The 16261-nt window shown below is 46.4% G+C and overlaps 1 non-coding gene across 1 annotated transcript; it reads left to right on the plus strand.

Moving 5' to 3' along the window:
* The first annotated feature begins 2914 nt into the window (after positions 1-2914).
* On the plus strand, positions 2915-2987 carry TRNAR-CCU (transfer RNA arginine (anticodon CCU)). The gene has a single exon. It is a non-coding gene; the product is annotated as a tRNA-Arg (tRNA).
* The last annotated feature ends 13274 nt before the right edge of the window (positions 2988-16261 follow it).

Here is a 16261-nt window from a genome sequence, read left to right on the forward strand (position 1 = left end):
TTTTCGGGTCGGACGCCGGAAGTGCAGGCGGGAAATAGACCGGGCGCCTGCGCTCCGGTTTGGGACCGGCGAATCCTGGTACCCTCGAACGATGGTTCCGGAGCCACGGCCCGTACTCTCCTGGGCTCTGGCCTTCGGCTCCCAAAGACTTCCCACGTCAAGCGAAACGTATGCCTGCTTAGCACCCCATCCTGTCCCAAGTGCTTTTCTAACCCCTTCTTCCTCTGGTAACAGTCCTATGAGCTATGCAGGCTAATGAGCCGGATTTCTGGCTGAGGAAACTCGCACCTTGCAAGAGACTGAACCGTGTGTGTGTGTGTGTGTGTGTGCGTGTGCGGGTGCGTGCGTATGTGTGTTATCTTCCTTTCGGTTTTTCCTCTGTATTAAACAATTGATAACAAAGCTCTGTTCCTCACCTACCCCCACCTAGAACCCATGCTTCCGCGACCTTCGTTCTGGGCACCCAGGCGACTCCCCTTTGCCCCTAAATGCTTGTCACGTTCTGCAGGAGGGCCCTTTCCAAGGCCCCGGGAACATCAGTGAAGGAAGCAGCTGCCCTCCCGCCAGGGCCAACTCGTTGAAGACAGTGACTTAATTTCTTCTCCAACAATGAAGCGCCCCCCACCCCCATCCCCCGCCATGGAGAGGGGCAAGAGGCACCTCTGCCCTCCTACCACTAGTCAACCAGTTCTACTCTGTGAAAAAGACCCTGATGCTGGGAAAGATTGAGGGCAGGAGGAGAAGGGTTAGCTACGCAGGATGAGATGGTTCGACGGGCATCACCAACTCAATGGACGTGAGTGTGCGCAAACTCAGGGACATAGTGAAGTGTAAGGTCGGACCCCGGGGGCCATGATGGGCCGCCCCTCCTCTCCCTCCCGCCAGCGAGGTCCCTAACGGAGGATCCTCCCAGATCCCGGGGACCAATGACAGCACACTTCGCTGGTTGCCTCGATGAGCCGCCCCTCCTCTCCCCCGCTGGCAGGGAAGTCCCTAACGGAGGGCGCCTCCCGGATCCCGGGGACCAATGACAGCACACTTCGCCGGCTAAAGCCGCCCCAGCCCAGCCACGTAGAAGGACCTGTCAGCCCGCGACGCCTCGGCCTGGCGACCTATCCGAACCCCCATCCATCTAGCCTGACCATCCCTCGCAACTAGCGTACGAAAGCCACCCGCAACACGGTCGGGCGCGGACTTCCTCTACCTGCCTCCTTCGGGTCCGGGAACGGCGCCCGGGAGCGCTTCGCCATTAAAAAGCCTGTTAAGACACTCTTTTCAGGGTCCTGGTCGTCTTTTACCTAACATGAAGGATGGGGAAGCCTGGCACGCTGCTGTCCATGGGATCACAAAGAGTCAGACACGAAGACTGAGTAAGAACAATTAAAGACTGAACAATAACAGTTATGTGGAATGGTGATGAAGAGCTGAATGGTTACTTAGAGCCTGTTTGCTTTTTTTTAAATTGCTTTATTAACTACATTTTTTTCATGCAAATGGGTGAAACTTTACTGTTGACAAATACTTAGATTGTGTGCCAAGGCAATCTCCAGTTAGAGGCTGGTAACACAGAACCCACCTGACACATGGAAATTACGTAAGGGTCACAGAAAACAGATCAGTAAAGGCATTATCAGGATAATGCAAGGAAAAAAGAGAACAACAGTGGGAATCACAGTGATAATCTCATGGAAATAGCAGGAGCCAGGGCATAAGGCAAAATTCATCATGATGGTCACGGCGATACAGTGATTAGAGAGCGCCCCCAGGAGCATATGCAGACTATTCCTGAATTGCAGCTCCCAAAGTTTTCTCCTGATTTCTCTCATCTCTTCCATGAACACTTCCATATCCTCTCCATCTCCACCCATCCCATTGTTGACCTGCCTGTTGGGTACGGCCCATCAGGCTGCCCAGGTGGCACTAGTGGTAAAGAACCCTCCTGCCAATTCAGGAGACATAAGGGACATGAGTTCGATCCTTGGGTCAGGAAGATCCCCTGGAGGAGAGCATGGCAAGCCACTCCAGTGTTCTTGCCTGGAGAATCCCATGGACAGAGGAGCCTGGCAGGCTATGGTCCATAGGGTTGCAAAGAGTCGGACATGACTTAGCATGCTCGCACTCTGGGAATTAGAGGCAAGTCTGCAAGCCTGTCCCCATCTGTGATTTCTTTCTGGCTCGTGGCCTTCACCCTCTCCCAAAGGGTGGCCTTCTCTCCATTCTGCACAGGCTGCTCCATTTCTCCGTTTCCCTGGTGGATATTTGCCATGATGAGATTTTTTCCCCTTGGTTGTTTTTCTGGGCCCATCCTCACTGTCTCCTGCTCCTTCCAATTCTTGCCTCAAGCGTGCTGCTATCACGTTTAGTTTCGTAGACCTGTTCAGCTTGCCCTGGGGCCTGATGCCATCCCACTGTGTGCAGGGCAGCGCGGAGCTTGTACCCAGACAGGAATTACCTGTTTGCTTTTGAAAAATGAATTAAAGGAGGCTTAAGGAATTCATCCTGAATGGCCATCTGCTGGGCCAAACTTGGACCTATGGAGATATTTCGACTCCAATATTGGTGCCTCATTTAAAAATTGTGATAGTTCACACCATGTGGATGGGATCCAGAAAAGAGTCAGAATACCAGCCACATGAGACCCACATCCAGCAGCTGCCACCCTTAGTAGGTGCACATGCGTCTCTCACAGAACCTGTTTTCTTTCTCCTGAATCCCTCACTCCTTGGTGTTAGCTGCCTGGCCCCCGGAGGCAAGATATTTGCAGCCCTGACTGTGTTGGTATATCTAACTAGGCCTTCCAGGGGACAGTCAAATCCTGTGACAGCTCTGCTCCTCAGCAGCTGTGTGACTTGTAGCTCCCTTGTCTCTTTAGGTGAGTGGCATTTTGTCGTCCTTAAAATTCAGGCAAGGGCCTTCCCTGGTGGTCCAATGGCTAAGACTCTGCCCTCCTGATGCAGTGGGCCCAGGTTCGATCCCTGGACAGGGAACTGGATCACTAAGAGTTTGACTGCCATAACTAAAAAAAAAATCCCACATGCCGCAACTAAGACAGCCATTTGGAAACTCCTAAATTGGATCATGGAGTGGCTCCTGAACGAAATTTTTGGCCAACCCAATAAATGACTGGTTGTCGATAAGGTGGGAATAGAGTGAGGGAGATAGGTGCGGTGTAGGAGAGGATGCATGGTGGGTAACTGCTAATGGGAAAACAGTTTCTTGTTGTGATAAAAATATTCTAAAATGCAATTGTGGTGATTAGTGCACTTTTTTTTTTTTTTTTTGGCCACACCATGTGCCATGTGTGATCTTAGTTCCCTGACCAGGGAATGAAAGTTGTTTTGAAAAAATTCAAAATAAATTTTAAATTTATTTGAAAAATAAAGATTTTTTTTTGAAAAAATTTAAAAACAGAATTATTCCCAGGAAGCTGAAGGACCTGGAAGCACTCCGAAAGGCACACACCGTTGAGGGGACATTAGTTAGCAAGTTGGCTCAGCTCTAGCCTCATTTCAGTTTGTGTGGGCCCCATTGTGTGGCCTCTCTCCAAAGGCGACCTTCAGGATTCACTACTTCTTAAGCCCGAAACCAGACATAGGGTTACTCAGGCTCCTAGGCCCTGTTTTTCTGCACCGTAAGACCTGTCACCTCATTTAGTTACCTCTGAAATATGTATATGTGCACTAAACTCCATGAGCATTTGTGGGTACACAGAGAAAAATGAGACACAACTAGAAACCTTGAGAACCAGTCTTACAGGAAAAATAAAACCTGAGGAACTGCAAATAAAAAGCAGAATGCAGTCAGTGCCACAAGGGGGCGCTGGACAGTCAGCGCTCACTTGTGATTTAGGAGTCAGTGAGGCTTTGTATCCCAGGGACCGGGGAGTCTGGTGGGCTGCCGTCTATGGGGTCGCACAGAGTCGGACACGTCTGAAGCGACTTAGCAGCAGCAGCAGCAGCAGCAGCAGCAGCAGCAGCAGCAGCAGCAGCAGAGGCTTTGTAGTTGTGATGTAAAAATGCCCACCAGGATTTCAGTAGAGACAGGGAGTGGGAAAGATTTCAGGGAGACACAGAGAAAATAACAGCACAAAGGCAGAAAGACGGAGGCAAGTCCCAAGTGTTAAGAGCTCGATTCAGCTGCGTGGGCGCCTGCTCAGTTATGTCTGATTCTTCGTGACCCTGTGGACTGTAGCTCGGCAGGCTTTGTCCATGGGATTTCCCAGGAAAGAATACTGGAGTGGGTTGCCATTTCCTCCTCCAGGGGATCTCTCTGACCCAGGGGTCAAACTTGCATCTCCTGTGTCTCCAGCATTGCAGGCAGATTCTTTACCTGCTAAGCCACTGAGGAATTCAGCTGAGTGCAGGGCAAATGTAAGGAATGGAACAATGAGACATAATTTGGGTGGGCTTCCCTAGTAGCTCAGCTGGTAAAGAATCCCCTGCAATGCAGGAGGCCCCGGTTCGATTTCTGGGTCGGGAAGATCCCCTGGAGAAGGGATACCCTACCCACTCCAGTATTCTTGCCTGGAGAATCCCCATGGACAGAGGAGCCTGGCAGGCTATAGTCCATGGGGTCAGACATGACTGAGCGACTTATGTTGTTGTTACAACTTAGAATCTCTTGAAAAAACAATGCCATTGTAAAGAGATTTTGCTTTTTCCTAGGAGACAATGGGGCTTCCCAGGTGGCAATACTGGTAAAGAATCCACTTGCCAATGCAGGAGACATAAGAGACACAGATTCAATCCCTGGGTTGGGAAGGTCCCCTGGAGAAGGAAACGGCAACCTCTCCAGCATGCTTGGAGCTTCCCAGGTGGCTCAGTGGCATAGCACCCACCTGCCAGTGCAAGAGATGCAGGTTTGATCTCTGGGTCAGGAAGATCCCCTGGAGTAGGAAATGGCATCCCATTCCAGTATTCTTACCCAGAAAATTCCATGAGCAGAGGAGCCTGGAGGGCTACAGTCCAAAGAGTCACAGAGTCAGACACGACTGAGCAACTAAGCACACACAGCAGACAATGGGAAGCCAGAGCAGATTTCTGGTTTGGGAGGAACTTTATAGCAGGTGTTTGATTAGAAGGACCAACATTTAGATTAAGCAAAAATGAAACCATACTATGTATCATGCCTTTGGCAAGCATTTGCAAAGTACCATTTTAGCATACATTATCTCATTTAATTCCCACAAAGTCCTATGAAATAGATTGATTTTTCCCCATTATACCAAGGAAGAAACTGAGGCCCAGAGAAGATAATTGACTTGCCTGGATGCTCTTTAGAGGGGTTTCCTGGCAGAGCTAGTTATGGGGAAGGTGATAGTTGGATGGATAGTGGAAGGGTCGGGGTGGGGAACCAGAGACAGGGAGTGCGGCTGGGAGGCTATCGCAGGAGGCGGGGCAGGAGACTAGGGGCGTCTGATGGAGGGACCATGGGCAGGGATCATGGAATGCTGGAAATGGCATTGAAACACCAGGGAGCCCCGAACTCTGGGGGCTGGTAAAGAGGAGTTCTGGGTTACCCAAAAGCCCTTTGGTAACTTGCATGTTGGATGGTGAAATGGGTCTTGACCTGGAATTGAACATACACCTTACAGAGTTAGAGTGAGGTTAAATCAAGTGACTTCAGAAAACACAGTGTCCTACAAGGACACTTATTGATTCCCAAGGACATTTATTATTTATTGATTCCCTTCTACAAGGAGAAGAGACTCAGTAAATGATATCTCCCTCTTTGCCTAGAACACCCATTGACCCATTAATGCACACTTTGAACTACTTTATTCCTTCACTCACATCTTCACTTAGCAAAATATATTGTCTCCTATGTGCCAGTCACTGTACTAGGTTCCAGGGCTGTACCAGTAAACCAGACAGATTTTATATATATAAATATAAATATACATTATATATGTAATATATTTATATATAATATATATACATTATACATAACATTTATATATAATGTATATATGAATATATGGTTTAGATATGTAGAGGCAAAATTGATTTTCTAACCCTTTCATTTGTGTATGTTTCTAAGAAAGATTTGTTCTCTTCCGAGTCTTCACCTTAAGAGGCAATGCCCTTGTTTTAACCAAGAGGCAACTTGTAGTGATTAAAAGCATGGAGTCTTGGGCTTTCCTGGTGGCCCAGAGGTTAAGAATCCACCTTGCAATGCAGGGGACGCAGGTTCAATACCTAGTCCAGGAAGATCCCACGTCCTAGCAGGGAGGCAACTCAGCCCATGTATCACAATTACTGAGCCTGTGCTCCAGAGCCTTCAAGCCCCAACTACTGAGCCTGCGTGCTGCAACTACTGAAGACCCAGGTGCCTAGAGCCTGTGCTCAACCCAAGAGAAGCCCCCTGCTCACTGCAACTAGAGAAAGCCCGCACACCGCAGCAGAGGCCAGCGCAGCCAAAAATAAATTAAAAAAAAATTTTTTTTTAAAGCATGGAGTCTTGTGTCAGACTGCCTGGGTTCAAATCCAAATTTCACCCCTTACTAGCTGTGCAATCTGGGTAAGTTCTTAGTGGCTCTGGGCCTCGGGTGCATTGTCTGTGTAACAGGGTAGTTTTACCTACCCCATAGGCCTGCTGGGCGCCTGGAACAGTGCAGGAAGTATTTTTTCTCAAAAGCATCTATGGAACGCTGTATTTGGAGGCAGTTTGTGACATAAACACAGGAAGACTGTCTCATTCTTTGTCATATCCTTCTTTTCTTATCCCACATGGCCCTATGAAACCTGATGGCCCTTCGACACAACACACTTGGTTTTTTCTTTATCTTTTTTCCTCCATACTGAGCCGTTCGTGGGATCCTGGCTCCCGACCAGGAGTTGGGTCTCTGCAGTGAAAACACTGAGTCCTAATCACCGGTTTGTCAAGGAATGCCTCAGTCCACCTGGTTCTGAATGACTGTCAGCTCTTCCCCACATTCTAGCACTCACAAAGATAACGGGTTGCAGGCATTTGGTGTGTTTAGCAGCGTGGCTGTAGGTTGGGTGGCTGTGCCTGAACGCACTATGAGGCTGACTATGCAGCCCCACCTCACCAGGTGGCTGATTTGTAGGGACTGAGAATTCATCTCGGCCTGCAGGTTTCCATATGCTCATTTTAAAATGAGATAATATCATAACTATGCGTAAATGTAGACTCCTGCAAAGGCAGTCGTGTGTCAAGGCATGGCTTGGCATTGGAACAATACTGACTCCATGACAGATCCATCCCAAGCCAGGTTGGGGGGTGACTGCCATTTTGAGGACTGGCTCCCGCCACAGATGGAGGAGAGACTCTTCTTGACCGGCTTATCTCCTCCTTATACTGGGCAGATCCTCCGTTAGGCTTCCCAATCCGGACCATGCCATCCCCTGCAATTTCTATGGCCAAAAAAAAAAAAAAAAAAAGAAAGAAACCTGCACTGCACTCCTGCCCACCTTTCTCTCTAGAGTCTGATTTTGGTTTCAGCTCGGCAGCTCTAATTCTTGCCTATTAATCCTCCCCAGCACAGACTGCTGGTTCAGAGCAGTCCCAAGTTCTAATCACTTTTTTTCCCCCAGGCACTATAATTTTCCCAACTGTGTATCTTCTATTATTATTATTTCAACCTCGCTGTGCAGCATTTTAGTTCCCTGATCAGGGATAGAACCCACACGCCCTGCAATGGAAGCTCAGAGTCCTAACCCCTGGACCGCCAGGGAAGTCCCCAGCCAACTCTAAAGCAAGCCAACAAGCATAGACACAACATCTGCATGATCGGGCCTGGTGTGACGGGGATCACCAAGCTCTTCTCAGAGGCAGACACACAGCTGAGGGCAGGCTTCAGGAAGGTTTGGAATACAAACTACTGCCTGAGACCAACGTGCCAAGGAAACAGGAAAAGAGATCACACACCTATGTGCCCATCACCCTGGCACCTCAGAAACCCCGTGGGGGGCTCCAATGGTTCCTCCCACCATCCCCCTGCCAAAGGCAACCACTTCCCTGAATTTTATGTTCGCTGTTCTTTTGCTTTTCTTTATAAATTTACTACGTATGTATGATCTCTAGTCGATGTATCTCGAGATCACTGAGCCACCAGAGAAACCCCATATATATAGACATATACATACATATATATTCTTTATAGGTTATTACAAGATATTGAATATAGTTCCCTATGCTCTACAGTTGGAGAAGGCAATGGCACCCCACTGCAGTACTCTTGCCTGGAGAATCCCGTGGACGGAGGAGCCTGGTGGGCTGCAGTCCATGGGGTCGCTAAGAGTCAGCCCCGACTGAGCGACTTCACTTTCACTTTCCATTTTCATGCACTGGAGAAGGAAATGGCACCCCACTCCAGTGTTCTTGCCTGGAGAATCCCAGGGACGGGGGAGCCTGGTCGGCTGCTGTCTCTGGGATCGCTCAGAGTCGGACACGACTGAAGCGACTTAGCAGCAGCAGCAGCAGCGTGCTCTACAGTAGGCTCTTTTTATTTGTTTTTTATATACTAGCGTGGATCTGTTAATCCCAAACTCCTAATTTATCCCTCCCTACCAAGGCTTCTATTTTTTTAAGGGTGTCTTATTCTAGTTTTATGGATAAAATGTTTTCTCAAAAGTCTTTGAGGGTATTAATGATAGTTCATTCATGAAGCATTCTTCTCACTGCTTTGTAATGAATTCAGAATTAATTGAAATATATAACAGTGGTTGAGTTAATTTCATTAATCTATAGAATATGATATTATAATGATTATATTTATAGAAAAGACTAATAACATAGGACTATCATGATACATCTTAGAGCAAAAAGAGCAAGTTAAACAGTACCAACAGTATTATATATTCTTTTCCCCATACTTTATATATTATTATAAAAATTTTTATTGTGAAAACTACCAAAAGTTGAAAGAATTTTATGATGAACACTACTTCAATTCTAACACTAACATTTTAGTATACTTGCTTTATTGTTTTTCTATCCATCTGTGCAACCCTCTATCCATCCATCAGTCTACCTCATTTTTTGATACATTTCAAAGTAAATTACACACGCCAGTATTGTTGTTGTTGTTCGGTCACTAAATCAGGTCCAACTCTGTGCAACCCCATGGACTGCAGCATGCCAGGCTCCTCTGTCCTTCACTGTCTCCCGGAGTTTGCTCAGATTCATGTCCATTGAGTCAGTGATGCCATCCGACCATCTCATCCTCTGCTGCCCCCTTCTCCACACCGGTACACTCTCCCCTCAATACTTAAGCATGAACATCATTAACAATATTTCAATATTTGCTTCCAGTGTTTATTCATCTAAAATAAAATTTACATATAATGAAATACATAAACCTTAAAAATGTAAAATTTTCAGACTTTAGACAAACTAACATATCTGTGCCAAGTCAAATGCCCACCAAGGTGTAAACATTATTCATTACACCAGAAAGTACCCTCATACCTTTCTTAATCAATGTCTGTCCCCAGGGGGAATCACTGCTTTGATTTTTTCTACCTTAGGTTGTTTTGCCTGTTATTTCAGTTTTAAAAAAAGAAGAGAAAAAGAAAATTATGCAATAGGCATGTTGTTTTACCATATGGCTGGCATGTGCCAGCACTTATTCTGAGTGCTTTAGAAATAGGAACTCACCTACCCATATCAACACTTGGAGCAAGGTAGTATTATTTTCTCCATTTTACAGCTAAAGAAACCGAGATGTAAAGTAGCCAAATAGCTTAATCAATGCCTCATTACTGAGGAGCAGGGCTTGGGCCCCACAGTCTGCACTGTTAACCACACATCAGCCTCTGTGAGAACATCTTTCAGACCTACATCAACTTCAAAATGCTGACAGCGGTTCTCTTGGGTAGTAGGATTGTGGGTGACTTTTGTTTCCTTTCTTTTGCTTACCTGTATTTTCTAAGCCCTGAATAATCATTGGAGGGACTGATGCTGAAGTGGAAGCTCCAATATTTTGGTCAACTGATGCAAACTCACTGGAAAAGACCCTAATACTGGGAAAGATTGAGGGCAGGAGAAGAGGGCATCAGAGGATGAGATGGCTAGATGGCATCACTGATGCAATAGACATGAACTTGGGCAAACTCCAGGACAGAGTGAGGGTCAGGGAGGTTTGGTGTGCTGCAGTCCGTGGTGTTACTGAATCAGAATCAGTGTCACTGAATAAGAATCAGAAACTGAACAACAACATTTTCTAAGATTTCTTCAATGAACGTATATTACATCGAACAGACTAGTGAAGAAATTACTGAGAAGTTACTGTAATTCCAAGACACAGATGCCTTTGAAGAGAACAAAAGCTTTTACATCATTTAAATACGAAAGAAAAAAACGATGAATTTATAGTTTAAAATTGTATACCTGTTTACACTGAATTTCAAATAAAGGGACTTTGTTATTTTCCTTAAGGGCTGCAACATATACATACATATAAATATTTGTTTTTAAATAAAAGTAATCCTTGATGTGTTAAAAAAATAAAATATTCTCGACATGTCCCAACACTACTCTTATCTAAGTCATGACACCCCCTCACCTGATCTCTCTTCACACTCACAGCCAAACCCTTGAATATTGACAGGCTAAAGTATGGTCACTTTCTGCACCAGTGTGTCTTCCCAACGTTCACTTATCTGATCATTTCGACCAAAGAACAAGCAGACATCTGGTGTCACATAAGAGCTACGTCTATTAGTTGACATGTGAACGCGGGTGGCCGAGAGACAGGAAGTGACTCATTCAGCAAGGTTTCGGAGTTTGCTCTTCTTGAAATTAAGCGTAGAGTTTCAATAGATGTGCTCAGCATCTTGGAATCAGTAGAGTCTGCTTATATTTCTGAAATCTCCATTTAATCGTCCGCATCTATCTGCTGTCCTCCCAGCAGTATAAGCGCTGCATCTGAGAGCAGCGAGCCTGCTGTTCAGTGTGTGACGAGATGCCATTCAGACGGATGAAGCAGGAGGTGCGTTCCATGCAGCTCCTCTATTAATGATTAATGATTATTCTCTTAATGGTTATAATCATTCTATTAATGATTCTCCCCCTTCTCAGGGCATTCCTGGCTGACTGGAAACAAGGCTGCAAATTGTGACTTTCCCGCCATGTTCAGCAGCATCAGCAACGTACAAGTCTGCCCACACAGGCTTTGACTGCACAGCAAGCTTCAAAAAATGTTTGTCACCAGAGCAAGCTAACTCTTCCAGCTCGTGATAACAAGAGGTTAGTTCGATGAAAACCTTGTAGCTGTTGAAAAAATTGATTTTTTTGAAATTTCTGGTTGAGAAAAAATGTTTTTTTACTGTATCATGATTATTTTTCCTTAGCTTCCTTGATGTACCACCCATAGCCCAAACCAAGTATTTTATTTAAGATCCAAATGTTTATTTAGACACCTCCCTGGTTTCAGTGATTAAGACTCCTTGCTTCCAAAGCAGGAGGCCTGGGTTCAATCCCTGGTCAGGGAACTATGCCCCACAAGCCATATCTAAGATCCAGCACAGCCAAATAAATTAGTAAATAAATTAAAAAATAAATGTTTATTTGCTTATCTAATTCTTGGCCATAGACTCAATTTCTACATCTTCCTGGTCAGGATTCTGTGTGGATCCTAGGCATGTTTCCTGTAAATTATCCGCAACTTCCAAAAAGCCTATAAAAACACAAAGATACCTATCCAAACAGTCTCCTATTCTTCATAGCTGGAACACTCGGGATAATGAATAAATGTGTCATTCATTTATTCCATTCATTCATTCCAAGACACAGCTGTTGCAAAACCAGCATTGAACTAAGTTTAATTTTAGTCTTTGCCCTCAAGAGTCCCAGAATTTCATTAGTGACACCAACAACTTAGTGGGTCTTCTCTAGGTATCCACCTGCCAATGCAGGAGACACAAGAGACTCAGGTCTGATCCGTGGGTCAGGAAGATCCCCTGGAGAAGGAAATAGCAACCCACTCAAGTATTATTGCCTGGAAAATTCCATGGACAGAGGAGCCTGGCGGACTGCCGTCCGTGGAGTCACAGAGTCTGACACGACTGAGCACACAGACACACTGCTGCTGCTAAGTCGCTTCAGTTGTGTTCGACTCTGTGCGACCCCAGAGACAGCAGCCCACCAGGCTCCCGCATCCCTGGGATTCTCCAGGCAAGAACACTGGAGTGGGTTGCCATTTCCTTTTCCAATGCATGAAAGTGAAAGGTGAAAGTGAAGTTGCTCAATCGTGTCCGACTCCTAGCGACCCCATGGACTGCAGCCCACCAGGCTCCTCCGTCCACGGGATTTTCCAGGCAAGAGCACTGGAGTGGGGTGCCGTTCACACACACGCACATGACTAAGCAAGGTGCAACTTTCTGTGGTAAGTACCATGTTCTGCAATGTGAATATGGATGACAGATACCAACACCCAGGAGGGGGGGTGGGTACTCCCTGGGCAAGGCGCTCTACATATATGGGGTTATTTAGTCCTCAGGTTGCAGCCACGCATTCCAGGAAACAAACTCGCTCAAGACAGTGCAGATAGTGGAGTGCAGTCTGTTACGCCGGCGCGCCCAAGGCAGTCTCCTCTTAGCCCAGGACCCCGACCAGGTTCTATGAAAACCTTATAGACCCTAAGCGTACGTGCCCAAACCCACCTCCCCAAATTCCCTGAAACTAGTCTGAGCAAAGGAAAAAAGAAAGATACAATCAAACTTGAAACTGGCGATTCATATGCCTTAAGCCTAGGTAGTTAACAGTGGACAATTATCAATAGGCTTGTGGTCATACCCCAATAAGCATAATAGGATGTATGATTCTATTTGGTTACACAGATAATTAGGGTATTCTTTGAGGTGATAGAGAGCCCTGGGGCTCTTCCTTGCAGGGGGCCTGGTTTTCCAGTTGGTATGTTGTTTCCATAGTTACTGGGCATATAGCTCAAAGTCCACAGTCCGGCCCAAGATGGAGTCCTGCTTCCAAGATAGAGCCTGTTCTGTTTCCTTCTTTACTCACACTAACCTTAAGAGAAAAGGAGTCTTATCATCGTGTTTATCAGATGAGGAAGCTGGGGCTCTGGGAGGGTCAGAACTTTTCAGGCCTCAGACAACAGGCAGCAAGACAGGGCTCTGAGTCTTGGTGCTGTTCCTTTTCTCCTGCCACACCAATCTGCGTCCATGGGGGAAGAATGGACCATGCAAAGTGTTAGGCACTCAGTCCTGTCTGACTTTTTGAGACCCTTTAGACTGTAGTCCACCAGGCGCCTCTGTCCACAGAATTCTCCAGGCAAGAATACTGGGCTGGGGGTGATGGGTGGGGTGGGGCTGGGGTGGGCTGGAATTCCAGGAAAGTGCCAACGTTCCCCTTGCAACAGTACTCTGCTCGTATGTGCAACTCTGGGAAGTACTGTCTCAGACGTTCATTTACAGGCTCTACACCTTGGGGCGGGGAGGATGAGGGGTGGGGTTGCGAGCTTCTCTCAACCACGCGCCCCAGGCACTGTGTGCCCCATACTCTCCCGAGGTGACCTCAACGTGCTGATGAGCAGACTCCGCTGAGAGAGTGTAGAGGTGGGGGGATGGCTCCTGGGAGAGTGCAGGAGCCACTGGGGGCACAGTTGGCGGTGAAGGGCAGAAGGGAGAGTGCTCGTGGAGCCCCAACACTGACCCAGGGGAGGAAGCCCCTTCCTGAGTCTCCGGAACCAAGCAGACAAATCAAGCCCGGGGTTACACAGGCCAGCGTGGGCGCACCTGTTTCTTTCAGTTCAGTTCAGTCCCTCAGTCATGTCCGACTCTTCATGATCCCATGGACTGCAGCACACCAGGCCTCCCTGTCCATCACCAACTCCCGGAGTTTACTCAAACTCAAGTCCATCTAGTCGGTGATGCCATCTAACCATCTCATCCTCTGTTGTCCCCTTCTGCTCCCACCTTCAGTCTTTCCCAGCATCAGGGTCTTTTTCCAATGAGTCAGTTCTTCTCACGAGGTGGCCAAAGTATTGGAGTTTCAGCTTCAGCATCACTCCTTCCAATGAACATCCAGGACTAATCTCCTTTAGGGTGGACTGGTTGGAACTCCTTTCAGTCCAAGGGACTCTCAAGACCACAGTTCAAAAGCATCAATTCTTTGGCGCTCAGCTTTCTTTATAGTCCAACTATCACATCCATACACGACTACTGGAAAAACCATAGCTTTGACTAGACAGACCTTTGTTGGTAAAGTATTGTCTCTCCGCTTTTTAATATGTTGTCTAGGTTGGTCATAACTTTTCTTCCAAGGAGCAAGCGTCTTTTAATTTCATGGCTGCAGTCACCACCTGCAGTAATTTTGGAGCCCCCCAAAATAAATGCTGTCACTGTTTCCACTGTTTTCCCATCTAGAAAATTCATTTTGAGCGCCATCCAACCAAGACACACCACCCCATTTAATATTTTATTATTTATTTTCCATGTTAATATAGATTTACATTCTATTTTTCATATATATAGTATTTTTCTATGTTTTTAATAGGCATATTGTGTGATGATCAAAGCATAAGATTTACGTTAGTGAATTAATTTTGGTAAACATATTTCAGATACATGGGTTCATGATAAGACCCTTTTGCAAAAACTTTATCATTTTAAAAAATCTTCACAGATCTGTGGCTGAGCTTATCCCCATGATCATAATTATCTTTTCATGCATAATCTGCCGTTCACTCTAGCTGTGGGAGTCTTTGTGTGGCCTCTTGGCACTTTCTCTAACGTCATCTGAGACAGTCTACTGATGGCTCCCTAACTTTTAAAGATCAGCAAGATGTTCCAGGCTTGCCCCACCTTTTTGGATATCCTGACAAATTGTGCTGTCACCCTCCAAAGAATTCTGACTCTTTTTAGAGAAGAACAGCAGCACACTGGACTTCCCTGGTGGCTCAGCGGTAAAGAATCTGCCTGCAATGTATGAGATCCAGGTTTGATCCCTGGGTCAGGAAGATCCCCTGGAGGAGTGCATGGCAACCGACTCTAGTATTCTTGCCTAGAGAATCCTATGGACAGAGGACCCTGGCAGTCTGCAGACCACAGGACACGACTGAAGTGGCTAAGCAGCAGCAGCAGGACGGTGAACCCAAATCTGGTCTTAAACATATGGATTCAGGGACTTCCTTGGTGGTCCAGTAGTTAAGTCTCTGTGTTTCGATCTAGGGGATGTGGGTTCAATTCCTGGTCAGGGAACTAAAATCCCACATACTGCATAGCACAGCAAAAAAAAAAAAATCGTGGATTCAAATGTGTTTGTGCAACAGAGTAAGTGGGCTTGTTGCCCACTGTACATGAAAGCCCAAATATCATTTTGGGCATTTTTTTTTTTTTTTTTTGCTGAAAGAAAAAGGCTTTATTGCAGGGCAGCCAAGCAGGGAGTGAAATCAGTCCATCCTAAAGGAAATCAACCTTGAATATTCATTGGAAGGACTGATGCTGAAGCTGAAGCTCCAGTACTTTGGACACCTGATGGGAAGAGCCAACTCACTGGGAAAGCCTTTAATGCTGGGAAATATTGAAAGCAAAAGAGGAGGGCGACAGAGGATGAGATGGTTAGATAGCATCATCAACTCAATGGACATGAGTTTCAGCAAACTCTGGGAGGGAGTGAAGGACAGGGAAGCATGGCATTCTGTAGTCCACGGGTTTGCAAAGTGTTGAACACGCTTAGTGACTGAACAACAACAAGCAGGGAGACAGGAGGCAAAGTTCGGATCTGTCTCTCCCATGCCTTGTGACTGGGATGTTTATTCTGAAAGTGGCAACTTATAAAGGGAGGGGGCTGGGAAATGATTGGTGGAAAGTACGTTTAACTTTCTATGTAAATTTCAAGAGTTCTCTACGGGGACCCCTGGTGGTCCAGTGGTTAAGACCACCTTCCAATGCAGGGGGTATAGCTGGATCCCTGGTCGGGGAGCTCAGATCCCAGGTGCCTCATAGCCAATAAGCCAAAACATAAAAAACAGAAACAATATTGTAATAAATTCAATACAGACTTTTAAAATGGTCCATATAAAAAAAATCTTTAAAAAAAGTTCTCTATGCAGGTCCTTTAAGCCTCTCCTCTTCACGGATTGCATGTGCAGCTTGCGGGGAGCAGTTCCTGTGTAACACGTGGTGGATTTTTGGCCTGTGACCCCCCAAAGTTCACTCGCAGTCATTCTAGGCCCTCAGCTCATCTGCACGGTGCTCAGTCAGGAGGAGCTGTCAGCAAGCTGTTTGCTTAGCTTTCTCTGTGTGCTGTAGCTTCAGTCGCGTCCAACTCTTTGTGA

The sequence above is a fragment of the Budorcas taxicolor genome, chromosome 11 (assembly GCF_023091745.1).
Source record: "Budorcas taxicolor isolate Tak-1 chromosome 11, Takin1.1, whole genome shotgun sequence".
Classification (NCBI taxonomy): domain Eukaryota; kingdom Metazoa; phylum Chordata; class Mammalia; order Artiodactyla; family Bovidae; genus Budorcas; species Budorcas taxicolor.